This window comes from Gavialis gangeticus, unplaced genomic scaffold, assembly GCF_001723915.1.
Source record: "Gavialis gangeticus isolate Ggan-Ray unplaced genomic scaffold, GavGan_comp1, whole genome shotgun sequence".
NCBI classification, from domain to species: Eukaryota; Metazoa; Chordata; order Crocodylia; family Gavialidae; genus Gavialis; species Gavialis gangeticus.
Genome location: NW_017729024.1, coordinates 14,343,462 through 14,357,999, shown reverse-complemented (window position 1 = coordinate 14,357,999; position 14,538 = coordinate 14,343,462). Strand labels below are relative to the sequence as shown.

Sequence of the window (14,538 nt, the reverse complement as noted above, 5' to 3'; positions counted from 1 at the left end):
GGTGTTTGCACATCTAACAGCACTAATATTGTGCATCATCCCTGCCCCTGCAATACTCTTAAAAGGATCTCACAGCATTCCAATGCCAAGGTGCCCTAGTTGAGGATCACTGCTCGATATGGTTGGCCTTGGTTTCCTATGGACTTCTTGTAACCAACTGGCTCAGGGACAGCTTTTCCACAAAGGAGGACAAACTTCATTTCAGCTCCAGTAAAAAAAATGAGATAAGTGAAAAGCGTTTTTACACCACAGGAAAAAAATCTGGAACATTTTAATTTCTATGCTTACAGTAATTTAGATCAAAATAACATGCTACTATTTTATATATACAAAATAATGTGCTATGTGTTTAGTAAGAGTAAGACATTTGATTAGGAATTAAAATCAATAAAGACTACATAACATTTTAATTTTACATTAAAAAGTACGGTTTTACCCAGGCAACATGCTACATTGAATTCACTCTGTACATTTTCTAAGAAATTTCACAATCACCTTCCTTGTCCTTTGTACAGATTTTGTTACTGCTATTGATTGACTGTTTAAAAGTAAATACTGCAAGTTTAACCAGAGCATGAGTTCCACAAATGTCATGTATTTTATGCTTATAAAAACAAATAGTGTTACTTCTAATTGGATTTACCTAACAGTATGCATCTGGTTCATAGCATTAGATATGTACATAACACTTGGGGGCTCCACGGCTATCATATATGTTAAAAACCATGCCCGTGATGAACTTTGCTTTATATATCATACAGTCAAAGAAGTTAATCAGAAAAACCTGTAGGACTAGATCCTCAATTGACTTAGGCACTCTTAATGGACCTGTGAAGAGGGGATTGGTAACTGTATCCCTAGTATGCAACCTTAGGCCCAATCCTGGGAATTGCTTCATGGTTAACCTAATTTACCCACCAAATAGCAACCTCCACCAAGTTTCTCTACTGGGCCAATATCTTTGAAACTCTTTTTGATTTAGCAACACACCTGATAACTCCCACTAATATTGAGGCATAATGCCAAGATACTCATCCCAAAACCAGCTGATGCCTAGGGCAGCTGTATGTTCCCAGCATGTCGCTGCAGAGGACATGCAGAGGGCTGTCATACAGGAGAGTTACAAAAAACTGACTGGTTGAGTCCACCAGAGCATCCTTCCTCCAAAACAGGCCTGTTTCTACACAACAGATTCATACTCCCGTCCAGTGTTAAATAACTTAGGTGAAATGGCTTCTATAATTTCCCCTAGGACTTTATTCTGCAATCTAAATATGTTTCATACAGCAAGGCCCGTTTTGAACTTAATTTGAATTGCCCCCAAAATTCCTCCCCATGCTCCTTTCCACTTCTCTTTCAATTTACTTTTTCTTTTCAGAGAAAAAAATGAGTGTAGCTAGGTCTAATGGAAGAATTCCATCTTTTTTGACTGTTTGTCTTCCTGGTTGAACGATGAACACCCCCTTACATACTTTGAAATGTTTCTAAGATGCAAAGAAGTTTAACAGGCTGGGATACTGTCCTATCTTGAATGTCTTAAGTGGCTGATTTCAATGTTGTAGCTCTTCAATTTAAAATATTCAAAACTGTAACGGATACATGAATGATGGCAGAATACAACACTAAGGACCACAGATTGCACTTGATCTAAAGCTAAACTGCAACTGATATCACTGGGAACTGTGTACATGAACATGATCTTAACTTTAATTATTAATATATATTTTATATGGAAGTATACATTTCATTTATATTCTCATTGTGAAAATTACTAATTTTTGCCAAGTTTTTTGGTTAATTGTGGATCTGTGAAAGTGAAAGGAGTCTCATTCTCCCCTTTTTATATCAATTTGTGACTTAAATAGTGACCCAGGATCTTACAAAATGTCCATTGCTTCTCCTTAAAGTGTTAAAATCACAGGTTATATTTCTGATATCAAAATTAAGTTATTCTTATACTTTACAGAAAGTCTTGTAATATTAAATTTTGCACAACTTCTCTACACTCTGGCTTCTTTGCTATTTTTAAGAGATTGTACCTGACAGTTCAAATGCACAGCTGCAGCCCAATAAGTTATATTTCATTACACCAGTTTGGTGGAGTCACAAAACACTGCTGCTTTATAAATTTTTGAAAACCATACCTTCCCCTCCAAAACAAAAAAGAACAAACAATTCCTCGAATGTTGCATGGGATATACCTAACAAAATTCAATATTTATTCATCTATTCACAAGTTACGTGGCGATATCAAACTGACGGAAAATAAGGCTACATTTCAGTTTCTACCATGGTATAACTCTATTTAAATACACTATTTTCAAATGTTCTAGTCACCTACAGCTTGTAGAGAAGCTATGAAGAGTAGCTGGTCCATACATTTGAAAATTAGCCTAATACAGTTATTCTGCTTACAGGTCCAAAACACAAAAGAAAAATTACAGCGTGACAAAATTTGATAGTTATTTTATGCTGCTGTAGGGTTTTAAAATGAAATGTCATGTCTCATAGGAGTCTTTTTTTTAAATTTTATTTGGCTGTAAGGTACCCCTGGATATTTCAAACTCATCTGCTGCTACATATATTGCATAGTTTCAAGGCCTTAAACTGGAAAAGCCATTCTACCGGCTCTTTTTTATAAACCCAACCTAAGCTCCATAATAAATGCAAAAGTTGATGTAACATATGTAGAAAGTAAAGAGAAAGAAAAGTAAAAGGGAAAGAAAATGCAATGCATGTGGGTTGTAAACTTTCCAAAATACACTTAGATAATGCTATGGTCAAAATAAAATTGTAAATGCATGCACGCTATCTCATTTACAGGAATTTCTTGACTATAACAACACACACAAAATTAAATACATAAATATTAATTTTATGTATCACATCACATGAAGGCAATGACAAGGCAATGTTTACATTTATGGGCGACTCATTAGTGTTTTATTGTACAAAACACTAGGAGGCATCAGTTGGGTAAAGAAGAAGTTCATTTAAAAAAAAGGTAAGAAATTACCAAACTGTCATCTAGGAAGTCTGACACTTCCAAATGTTAGTATAGTATATATGTTTAACGTGCAAATACCTGAACAATTATATTCACTTCACAAATTCGACTGTAGTAAAAAATAGCCAATATTTGATCTGCTAATTAATTTTAACTGTACTATTATGTCTACAGATGCAACACAAAGTTCAATTGTATATTATATTTTAAAATATAATGCAATGTTCCTGAATTAAGATAATGTACTTTTTGCTCAGTGTTATAGATTTTTGCTAAAGAGAAGAATGCAGGTGCTTTATGTTGTAAACCCTCTTCTGCCTATACGCTCCTAGTAGGATAAATTATATGAATTTAGTATAGTCTCAGGCAGCTTCAAGAACCATCTAGATGCTGCGGAAGGATGTATCATCTAACCAAAGACCGATTTAAAAAATGCTTCAAACCTACACTACATTTTATGCCTATTAAAAACGTTGAATTAGAAGTGATTTTTGAAGTCACGTGCAGTTGCTACAAGTGGATCATTTTTCTCATGTCAGGTAAAACCAATCATTTCAAAATTGAATTTTCTCTACTTCAAATTGTATTTAACAATGACTTAGCAACAGAGTTATAGTAGCCTTATATAATAATCAATTGAAATTGAAGTGTGCCTTGGCATGCTGCAACAATCAGCTTTTATCTCTGCCCGATCAAAATGACATGTGAACTGCCTAATCCTTCTTTTGTAAGGCACATAAGACTTTGTTGTCACTGTTGGTTTTGTGAATCGCCACTATAAGCTGGTTTGATTTCCTAAAGATGACAGATTCCGGTGAACAGCCAAGCTCTACTGCACTGCAGTCAATGTGAATGTGAGATTAAGGTACAGTACTGAAGACACTAGCTTTTAATCACCTGTCCACATGTAACATATTGACCATCAGCTCTCACAAGATTAGCTCAAATCTGTTGAGAGTAGCGAGACAGCTATATTCATAAAATGTAAAAAGTATGTATTTCAAATCTTTAAATGTTTCACTCATAACTTCAACTGTGTAGGGTGACCAGAGTTGTTCTGTGTCCAGTTTACTTTTGAAATAAGGTGCATCAGTATATAGTTAACCCTTTCAAACACTGTATAAATCTAGTATACTTAAATCTTGGTGCTGAAGTGTTCTAGCCCCTTTCAATGTCATGTTTGCTTTCCCTTAATTTTATCGACATGTCTCCAAATTGCCATAGAACCTAGACTGAAGATGTAGAAAATTCTCTTTCATGTAATATATTGGGATTGAAGACGTTTGAAATGCATCACACAAATAGTTAGGAATATCGCACCATAAATGTTGCAAAAATGAGCATAATAGTTTTTTATTGTAGAACATGTCATATATTTTCGCTTTCATGATCACTATACTCATAACATTAAAATTAATTATTTGAATTTTGGGCAAGTTATCATGTCATTCAGAGGCTATCTCTATGTCCAACAGGTAAAAAAATGGTGTCTATGAATCATAAAACACATGATTATTTCTTCAGGCATCTAACATGAGATCAAGACCTTTTGCTAAATGAGGTACAGAAATGTTCTTTAGTTTATTGTTAGAGATGAATAGTTTAAACTATTTTACAGACCTGCAGAAAAATTAGCCTGTTACAAAAAAAAAAAAGAGTAAAAGAAAGAAAATCTAAACTGGCAAAAATTTAATTTGCAACTCCTACTCAGTTGTTAAACTTCTACGTAGTAATTTAACTATTTCTACCCATTAAAGAAGGACACTAAAATACTCATTTCGAAAGCGCTGAAGAGTGGAGAGCTTGAAAAAGCTCTTCAGAGGTTAATTTCTGGTTATCCACGAGTTACTAAATTTTTTAACACACAAGGCAAAACTTTAGTTTATCGTCAGTTTTCTTTTTTGAAAATATACTTTATATATGCACAAATAAAGGGGCCTCATAAAACAAGTATATTTGTAGCACCAAACACTAAAAAAAAATAAAGCTAAAAAAAATCCTCATACCACTATGACATGAAACAACTTACTAGTAAAAGTATTTATCTGATTGTCTTTAAGGTACTCCTAAATTAACAATCCAGATACTTTTAAAGATTGTATTTCATAGACTGTTCATCATTTATTCTAGCTAAAAGGATTATTTATAACTTGAATGGCCTTTTTCTTGGTTAAACAGGCTAGAGAGAAAAGCTAAGAGCACATTGGATAATATGTTAAAACTGTACTCATCTATAAGGAAAGTTAAAAGACATATAACCTAAGAACCTGCTAGGCAAATATTTGAGTCAATAACTTCTTCTATGAGCCAGATCCTGCAAAATGATACCCACGTGAGTTGTCTATCCTCACACAAGTAATCCCATTCTTGTCAACAAGACTTGTGTAAGGACTACTTGCACAAATGGCTTGCACACTCAGGCCTTAGATTTGTCCTTCAGATACTGTCCACATGAAGTTTAACAAGAATATGTAAGTGTGTGAGATTTAAAAAACAAAACCAGATGTACTGTAGGGCTATGGACACATGAAACTTAAGGCCAAACTCTGAAGTGCCTGCTTAGTCATATTTTCTAATGCCTTTGACTGAAGTTAAGAGAAAGCAGGGACCTTAGCATTCAGACCCAACATGAATTTCTTATTCAGTAGAAATAGGGAAAAAAATCATATGTGATATCAATTACATGTTGATTAAAAGATGCTGTGAAAAGCAAGAAACACTGTGGGGGTTTTTGTGTCAATACTATGTTCTTATCACTTAACAAAAATCATTTTTAAAAATGAGAAATTTCTGAAGTGGCCAATTGCACAAATGTTTTTACCAGAAATTAGTCTGTAATACAGAGGTTAAGACTAGTTCACAGGTGGTTATATTTCCATGCCCTGCCAAGCCTGTAGGGATTAGAGTTATTATACTCCATATAAACATCTTTACTCTATAACCACAATAGCCTTCAAAGGGCCAGCAAAAAAGAAACCTAGTCACATTTTTGTCTAACATAACTTATCTGCTGACGATCTTTACAGCCTTTAAAAAAATCTATGAAATTAGAATATCTTCTAAAACAATCTCCGTTAAAATAATCATCAGATATATGCTATGAAAATGCATTTTGTATAGGGGAAATTCTCCACAGTTCATGAGTAAAAACAGGCAAAGTGCTTTTCTCTGCATAATTTTCGTAAGTCTGAGTCCTACAGCATTTATCATGGTATTTTATTTTAAAAGACAGGTACTTGCCAATCATGACCATCATGTGCAAAGGACAAGAATAAAACACATCCTTTAGAAAAAGATAATTACAGGATCCTAATGTGATAGAAATCATTCAGACAAAGTTTTGCTTTGCCCCGTTATTTACCCTTTTTGTGAAACAGAAGTATTACTGCAATTTTATTGTTATATTTTTCAAGCTGACATGCTGTCTATAAATCATATAGAAAGTATAAGTTATATAATGCACCAGTAGTGTCTCTGAATGCCCTATTTACACTCAACTTTGCCTTAGACCTAAAGTAACTCTAACTGAAAGCAAAATAGCCAGTTTTCTACAGGTAATCGGTCTTACTGCTTCCCTAACTGCAATTAGAAAAATATTGAGAAGTCTATGTAAAGATCAAAACTTACACCCAAACAGAAGGGTTCATTATAATGTAAGGAGCTTTTCCATCTCAAACTTAAGTGTGCATATGAGAAATGCACAAAGGTACACTCTTGCAAGTATACTTCATCCAAAACTGCAGGCAAAAAGTGAAAAGAGCACTGACATACACAGAATAAGTTTAGAAGTGCTCTGCTCCTATGCTAAGCTGAAACTTTCTTCAGTGAACCGTTTGATGAACCTGGGTGCAAGTACTACAAGGGTCATAACATCTGGTTGAACTATTAAAACCAACAAGCTGCACACACTTCCGATTATTAAGCGTACTAATGATGTGAACTAACTTCATGAAACTTTAAACGCTCACGACACTGATACAGACAAATCTGTAGCAATCTGAATAACTAGGGATTGAACTATATTATTTCACTGAAAAGTTACTTTTAAGCCACCTGATCATGAAATCAAAAATTTAAAAATTATACAACCCAACCTTACTATACAACCCAACCTTACTCCCAGTCCCCATACTCTGATTGCAACCTACTTCCAAATGCAATAGGATGTGTATATGGGGCTCTTACACAATCCCCACTCTCACTGTATTGCCATTCTGAATTTCGCATGTACTTACATCACACACATTTAGATGATCAGACTAGTCCTTGAGATATTTTCCTTTTTCAGGAAAAAGAAAAAAAAAATCCCTTTACTTCTTCCAGCCTTTAAATGTTCACCACCTGGTTCAACATGCAGCCTCCTTGTGAACCACACACACAACCTTCAAAGGCAATCCAATAGCAGCCAGAAGATGTCTGGTGCGTGTATGTGTGTGGGGTGCATGTGTGTGTGTGTGTGTGTGTGTGTGTGTGTGCGCGCGCGCGCGCAGCGTGGAGGAGAAAGTGGCCGTGCTGTTGGCCGGATTAAAAGTAACCGGACTCGTCCTGAAAGCGTCCAGGAAGGAAGTGACAGAAGGCGAATGGGAAAAGGAGAGCAGCTCACAGCCTTTGTAACATCGCGGAGGTGGGGTGGGGGGTAGGGGGAGGAAGAGGCTAGAAAGGGATTCAAAACTACACGCCTGATGAGGTGTCCTTTTCTGCCTCCCTTCTCTTCTTCTCTCTGTCTCTTTCTCTCTCTCCCACAATCCCAAACGAATGCCTCTCTCCTCTCGCGCTGGAGAAATAATCAGTTTCACTCTTGCAAAAAGGGGGCGGGCTCAGATCCCGAAAGCGTTTTAATAAAACAAACACAGAGCAGCCGCCGCGGCAGCCGCTCCGCTCCTTGCCCCTCTCGTCTAAACTAGATTGATAAATTACTGCACTACACTACTTTAATTATGTATATGGTATGCAGAATAAATCACGGAACATCAGCACCTCAATCAAGCACTTTTTAAATGATAATTGCATCTTGGGTGAATCAATCTTTCCATTCCTGACATTTTGCTAATTTTAGTTTTACGGTGGGGGTAATGGCATATGCCACACGCAAACCTAATGACAATCCTTTATTATACAAAATTAAGAAAACACGGCGCGCTTGGCGCAGATTTCCCCTCCGCCTGGGGAGGTACAGTAGCGAGGGGGCACGGGATCATCGCAGAAACACACTCAGGCGGCTGAGGAACAAGCACAGCAAAGCCTGAACATCTTGGGATTGTTCTCGTAAAATAAGGCAGGGCGGGCTGTGTCCTCCAGTGAGGCAGCCAGCCTGCACGGGCTGGATGCAAAGAGTTACCGGGGAAGGGGCTACTACAGACCTGAAGTGCTACCCCCCCCATATAGTCGTGACCCCCCACGCCCCGTCCCGTCCCCAGCATCTGCTCCACAAGGACCACGCAGAAGCCGGAGAGAGGGACCCAAATGAATCAGGGGATGTCAGCAGTGATCACAGGAGAAGCAACTGAAAGGGGCGCTGTGCAAGTCTCTGCAGCTTCACAGTCATCATCCTCCTTTCAGTCACTAGAGGCTGCCAGGCCAACTTTTTAATCAGTTTGGAAACGTTTCCAACCCGTATCAGCAAAGCAGGCGCGTGTATTTTTAGCCCCCCGTGACATTTCCTACCCCATCTCTTTGCACCTTCATTGGCCGCTCTCTTCGGAGCTCGCAGTCTGTAAACCAACCCAAACTTCCCAAAGTCATTAGGCTTCCGGATCCAATTGCTGGTGACTTCACTTACCCGAGCTGTTTCAGCTGCACAGGAAGCAGGCACGGGGAGAGAAGAAAAACAATCGTGATGCTGAAGTTTGGGGGAATGCAAACAAACAGCCTCCCTTAGCAAACAAGGCTGCTGGTTAGATAAAACACTGTTTGCTTCATTGCACAGGTTCAAATCATAGCCTGCTGTCTAAGATGCTCTCTCTTCAGACGTTTCCCCAGAAATGTGTAGTCTTCCCATAACTATAGAAGACAGAACCTGTTTTTTATATATATACAAGTTCACTTGCTTTTATAACCAAGACTGAAAAAGGTGTGCTGTATGCAATCTGGAGTCCAAATTAAGCACATATAATAATTTGTGAGTAAAATTATATTTTGAGGATACTTGTTTTAACTTTTTATGTAGGTAGTCACAATACTTTTGAGTGCAGCAACACTGCAATAAATACGGAGGGCACATTATAAAATCAAAGGAGTGAATTAAAACAACAATCAGTTAGATTTCAGTTTATTATACTGTCTTTTCAAGTATAAATGTCCCATAGGGCCTCTGACCTACTTCTAAAATTACAGTTCAGACAATTAATAAATATCTAAGTTAATTGTATAGTCTAGGGCAAGGATCCTCAAGCATGGCCAGAGCAAGCTGGAGTTTAAAGTACAACTCCTGGCTGGTGCCAACCTAGGTACTTAGATGGAACTTAAACACCACCCCAGCATCAGGACTCCATTTTGATCTGAGTTAATCATAGTCCAGCAATGCTATCACCATCTTCACCAAATCACCACCATCAACCTGCCGCACGTAGAGGCCCCATCAGACAGTCGTTGTTCAAACAGTAATTGGCATGTATGTTGGTAGTCTCAGCAGAGGCCACATCCTGACAAAACATGGATGGCAAGCTTCCCTGTCATCCCTAGTGTTCTCACCAGGTTTAGAGTGAGCCCACTAGAGGCAGGCATGGGAAAGTTTGACTGGTCACCTATCTGGCACTTGTTCTATAAATAGGATTTTAGTCTCCCTGCTGTCAATATGGCACTCATCTTTCAAAACAGCAATACCATTAATAGTTCCTTTGCTTTTCTGTCTTTAAATGGAGTACAATATGTTGGGACATGTAGTAGTTTCCAGAATCACACTTTTTCTGAGAATGGTTATAATTTCTTTTATTTTGTATCAGCTGAATGCACCTTACAGGCCCCAGATTAGTTGCCAAAGCAGCCTCTTTGGTTGGCAGGGCAAAGTTCTGGCACTACCTCAGTTCAACGGCAAGAAATCAGACAGCAGTTATCACAGTAAGGCAAACGTTTCACAACCTTACAACTACAGCAGCTTAATATGGCTGCTACATCTTCCACATTTTTAGGCTCTTATGGCCTAATCTTTAAATAGTTGTGACCTTCATATATTAGAGCATCTGTGCCAGGTTTATGTCAGAACACAATTCATCAAAGCCATGTAAAGGACACCTCCATCTTACACCAGGGTGCAACATTAGATTAGCAACTGATAGATCAAGGAATTGAGGGTGAAGGGAATGTTTCCCTATCCATCCAAGGAAATAATGTAACATTATTTGAAATATATAGAATATATGGAATACTTTAAAACAATGGAAAAAAATTGTTCTGCTATCTGTAATGAGTACAGATATGCGTTGCAAATAGCAAATAGTTTGTGGGTAAATCCTCTTTGGATTTCTTCCATGAAGGTCAGACCTGTGATTTCTATTGTAGACTGGTCATGCACAGGCCTGTTGACAACACAATTTTTTCCCTAACCCACCACCTGATACTAACTCCCAAGTCAAACAATAAAAGCACAACAGGAGGTGTGATCATTAGTAAATCAGGTCCCCAGAGCCTTATCAAAGACTGAAGTGCATCCAAGTGACTCTTTCCCTAAGGAGTGCAGTTATCTCCAGGTAAACTTAGCAAACATTCCCTTAAAGATGATTATCAAAGTCCACTGTTAATTTCCTGTGCAAGGTGAACATGTACAGAAAAGGAGCTGTCAGCTTACATCACTTAGTGACATTTAAAGTGGGGAGTGCTAAGGTTGCTTGCTATGAAATGATCCACCTCCTTTACTTCTTAACTCTGGGGTGGCTTAGTTTCTATTTTCTGTTTAGAGTTCTGCCCCACCCCATTCCACCCCTTGCTCTTCTCAACCACATCCCTATCATCTTATATGAGCACTGCACTAAAACACTTCTTCCTATGTCTGTCTGCTTTTAAAGTTGGCCCACGCTGGGTGTAGCTCTTGAAGTGAGCTTTAAAAAATTATTTTAAAGTGAGCTGGGGCGGTTGCCACAGCAACCCACCCTGAGAAGAATCAAGGCTATAGATTAATCTACCCCAAAGATTATTCAACAGTACGGTATTTGTTCTCCACTCATTCAGAATATTCCCTCAATCCATATGCTTTTATAATTGAACATAATGTATAAATTCAGAAAATCTCAAAGATAATGACATATAGATTCCAGGAGCATAATTTAAATGTTTTATAAACCTTAGGAAAGAATTGAGATGTATATAATTTATTGGAAAATTATTTAATTGTAAAAGATATTTGCAAGGTAGGCACGACTGACATAAAATGGCATGCCATTACTAAAATGGTGTTATATACATTAAGTGACGATTACAGAAAGCCTTTTGTCACTGACATACCTGTAAGCACATAATACAGCAGAGTTTGCTCTCAAGGTTTTGATTTAAGCCAAAAAATGAAATAATAACTAGTACTTTATAATATTAAACACAATAAATATTAAACACTTACCACATACTCCTTCTTTATTCTCAAAATCATCTGCCTTCAATGCTTTACTTAATCTGTTCCATAGTAGTTACGTCAGTTTACAATTCTTATTCGGCACCTTAGATTTTTAAAAGCAGAAATGTTGCATATTATTAAACTGCAGGCCTGCAGTAGTGAAGTGAATATGTTTAAAGGAATTTATGAAACAGCATCTACAAAACTTTATATGAATATAATTCTGTTCTTAAGTTTAGGGATCATATCACTTGAAACAATAGACTATGTACTGCATATATGTATTAACCAGTTGTAATAAATTATATCTGAATCTTACAGTGGGTTTGCTGAACTCGGACTGCAATAATTTTCCAATTATTTAAAATATATATTTATGCTTGTGTTTGCTAAAAAAAATTATAGATCAATCACTTAAATAGATGACAATCAAAATGATACCATTAATACTTAAATTAGAATCTAAGGCATGGTATATTAATGAACTTTTTTTTTGTCTTTTAAGAATTCTTGTATGTGTGTAACAGCCATCTCAGAAAGTTTCCATCCAGGCCAACCTCAGCAAAAACTGACTCCAAACAGAACAATCTTCTTAATGAAAGGTCTCATCCTTGCTTGTGAAAATGGGGTCTCTAATCCCAATGCACTATTCAGCAGTGTAAAACAAATGGCCAGGATTACAGCTGTAGACTCTGAATGGTTATTTTGCCTGCATCTCCTATGATAGTTTCCTGATAATATTTTGCCTTTTTATTAGGCTGCTGCTCCTTTTTTTTTTTTTTTTTTTTTAAGATTCATGTTGAATTATTTTTATATTGGAAAATGGCTTGGGAATTCCTGCAGGGCCCAGTGTCTGAGATTTAGAATTGCTCATCAGAAGTAGGAAGCTAATGGACTTCAGTGGTTGAAAGTCAACCTCAGAGACCCAGGGGGATGCAGGGTGGGCTCCACAAAATATCCTTCTCACAGGTAATTCACTCCTTTCTCCTGGGGGTGGGGGGTAGTGTGTGTATGTATGTGTACTGGTCCCTAATTTGGGAAGGCAGGGTGGTTTCCACAAAATATCCCTCACACACTCCTTTCTCCTGGGGGGGTGAGTGTGTGTACACATAGTACACTCCTTTCTCCTGGGGGGGTTTCGTAGTTTCATAGTTTCATAGATTAAGGGTCGGAAGGGACCTAGTAGATCATCTAGCCCAACCCCCCGCCGGGGCGGGAGAACAACAAAAACCCCAAAACAAGAAACGGGACTCAAATGAGTCCAGCCAGGTAGGCATCCAGCCTCTTCTTAAAGACCCCCAGGGTAGGGGCCAGCACCACTTCCCTTGGAAGTTGGTTCCAGCTCCTAGCTGCCCTAACTGTGAAGTAGTTTTTGCGGATGTCCAATCTATACCTCCTCTCCATCAACTTGTGCCCATTACTCCTTGTTATGCCAGCGGGCGCTAGGGGAAACAGCGTCTCCCCCAAACCCTTCTGGTCCCCCCTAGTGAGTCTATAGACGGTCACCAGGTCCCCCCTCAGCCTTCTCTTGTGGAGGCTGAATAGGTTCAGGTCCCGCAGTCTCTCACTGTAGGGTCTGCCCTGTTGTCCCCGGATCATGCGGGTGGCCCTCCTCTGGACCCTCTCCATGTTGTCCACATCCCTCTTGAAATGGGGCGCACAGAACTGGACACAATACTCCAGCTGTGGCCTGACCAGCGTCGCGTAGAGGGGGAGGATCACCTCCTTGGCTCTACTCGAGATGCACCTGTGGATGCACGACAAGGTCCGGTTAGCCCTGCCAACCATGACCTCGCATTGTCGGCCCATGTTCATCTTGGAGTCAATAATGACTCCAAGATCTCTTTCTGCCTCCGTGCTCTCGAGTAGGGAGTTCCCCATTGTGTAAGTGTGCTGCTGGTTCCTACTGCCCAAGTGCAGCACCCTGCACTTGTCCGTATTGAAACGCATCCTGTTCCTGTTAGCCCACCCCTGTAACCTATCCAGATCCCTCTGCAATCTCTCACTCCCTGCTAGCGTGCTCACCTCCCCCCAAATTTTGGTGTCATCAGCGAATTTAAACAGGTTACTTTCCACCCCATCATCCAGGTCGCTGATGAAGAAATTGAACAGCGCAGGCCCCAGGACCAAGCCCAGGGTTGTGTCTGTGTGTATGTATGTGTACATGTAGCACGCTCATTTATCCTGGGGGGGAGTGTGTGTGTGTGCATGCAACCTTAGCTTGGGTAGGCAGGGTGGGCTTCATAAAATATTCCTCTGGTAGCACACTCCTTTCTCTTGGGGGGAGGGAGGGTGAGTGTATGTGGTGTGTGTGTGTACATAGCACACTCCTTTCTCCTGGGGGATGGGACTCTGTGTGTGTGTGCGCGCACACACATGTGCACAACCTTATTTTGCGTGGGCAGGGTGGGCTCCGCCAAACATCCCTCAGGTAGCACACTCCTTCCTCCTGGTGGGGGTGGTGAGTGTATGTGGTGTGTGTGTGTACACATAGCACACTCCTTTCTCGGGAGAGGTGAGTATATGTGGTGTGTGTGTACACATAGCACACTCCTTCCCCCTTGTGGGGGGGGTGAATGTGTGGTGTGTGTGTACACATGGCACACTCCTTTCCTCTGGGGGGGGGGTGAGACTATGTGTGTCCCCCACCCTAGGCTGGGTAGGCTCCACAAAACATCCCTCTCACACGTAGTTCGCTCTGCCCTCTCGAGAGGCGAGGGTCGTGTGTGCAGACTTGCCCCTAGCCCAGCCAGCTTCATTCCCGCGGGCAGGGAGCTGCGGGTTTGACAGGCCCCGATGCCGAAGCCCTGCAGTTCGGGCCCTTCGGGGCCCCCCGGGGTGCCCGCCTGCCATCCGCTCCCGACGCACCAGTCCCAGGTGTCGGCCCCGCTCGCCTGCCCGCACCGCGCGACGCGTGTTGCCGGCAGGGCGGGCTGCGCGCGCACAGGGACTGGCACTTGCGTGCGAGGCGGGGCGGGGCGCGGTCCTG

The 14,538-nt window shown here is 39.9% G+C and overlaps 1 protein-coding gene across 9 annotated transcripts in view; it reads right to left on the bottom strand.

Moving 5' to 3' along the window:
• MEF2C (myocyte enhancer factor 2C) overlaps positions 1–8,690 on the bottom strand; it is a 161,736-nt gene extending 153,046 nt beyond the window's left edge. For 2 of the 9 annotated variants that reach the window (XM_019516912.1, XM_019516909.1), the window contains exon 1: positions 7,243–7,774. The gene's annotated coding sequence lies outside the window, so the exon portion shown is untranslated. Of the gene's footprint in view, positions 1–7,242; positions 7,779–8,671 lie in introns of those variants that run through there. The other 7 variants (XM_019516900.1, XM_019516903.1, XM_019516904.1 and 4 more) reach the window with 6 other exon arrangements.
• Between the last annotated feature and the right edge of the window lie 5,848 nt (positions 8,691–14,538).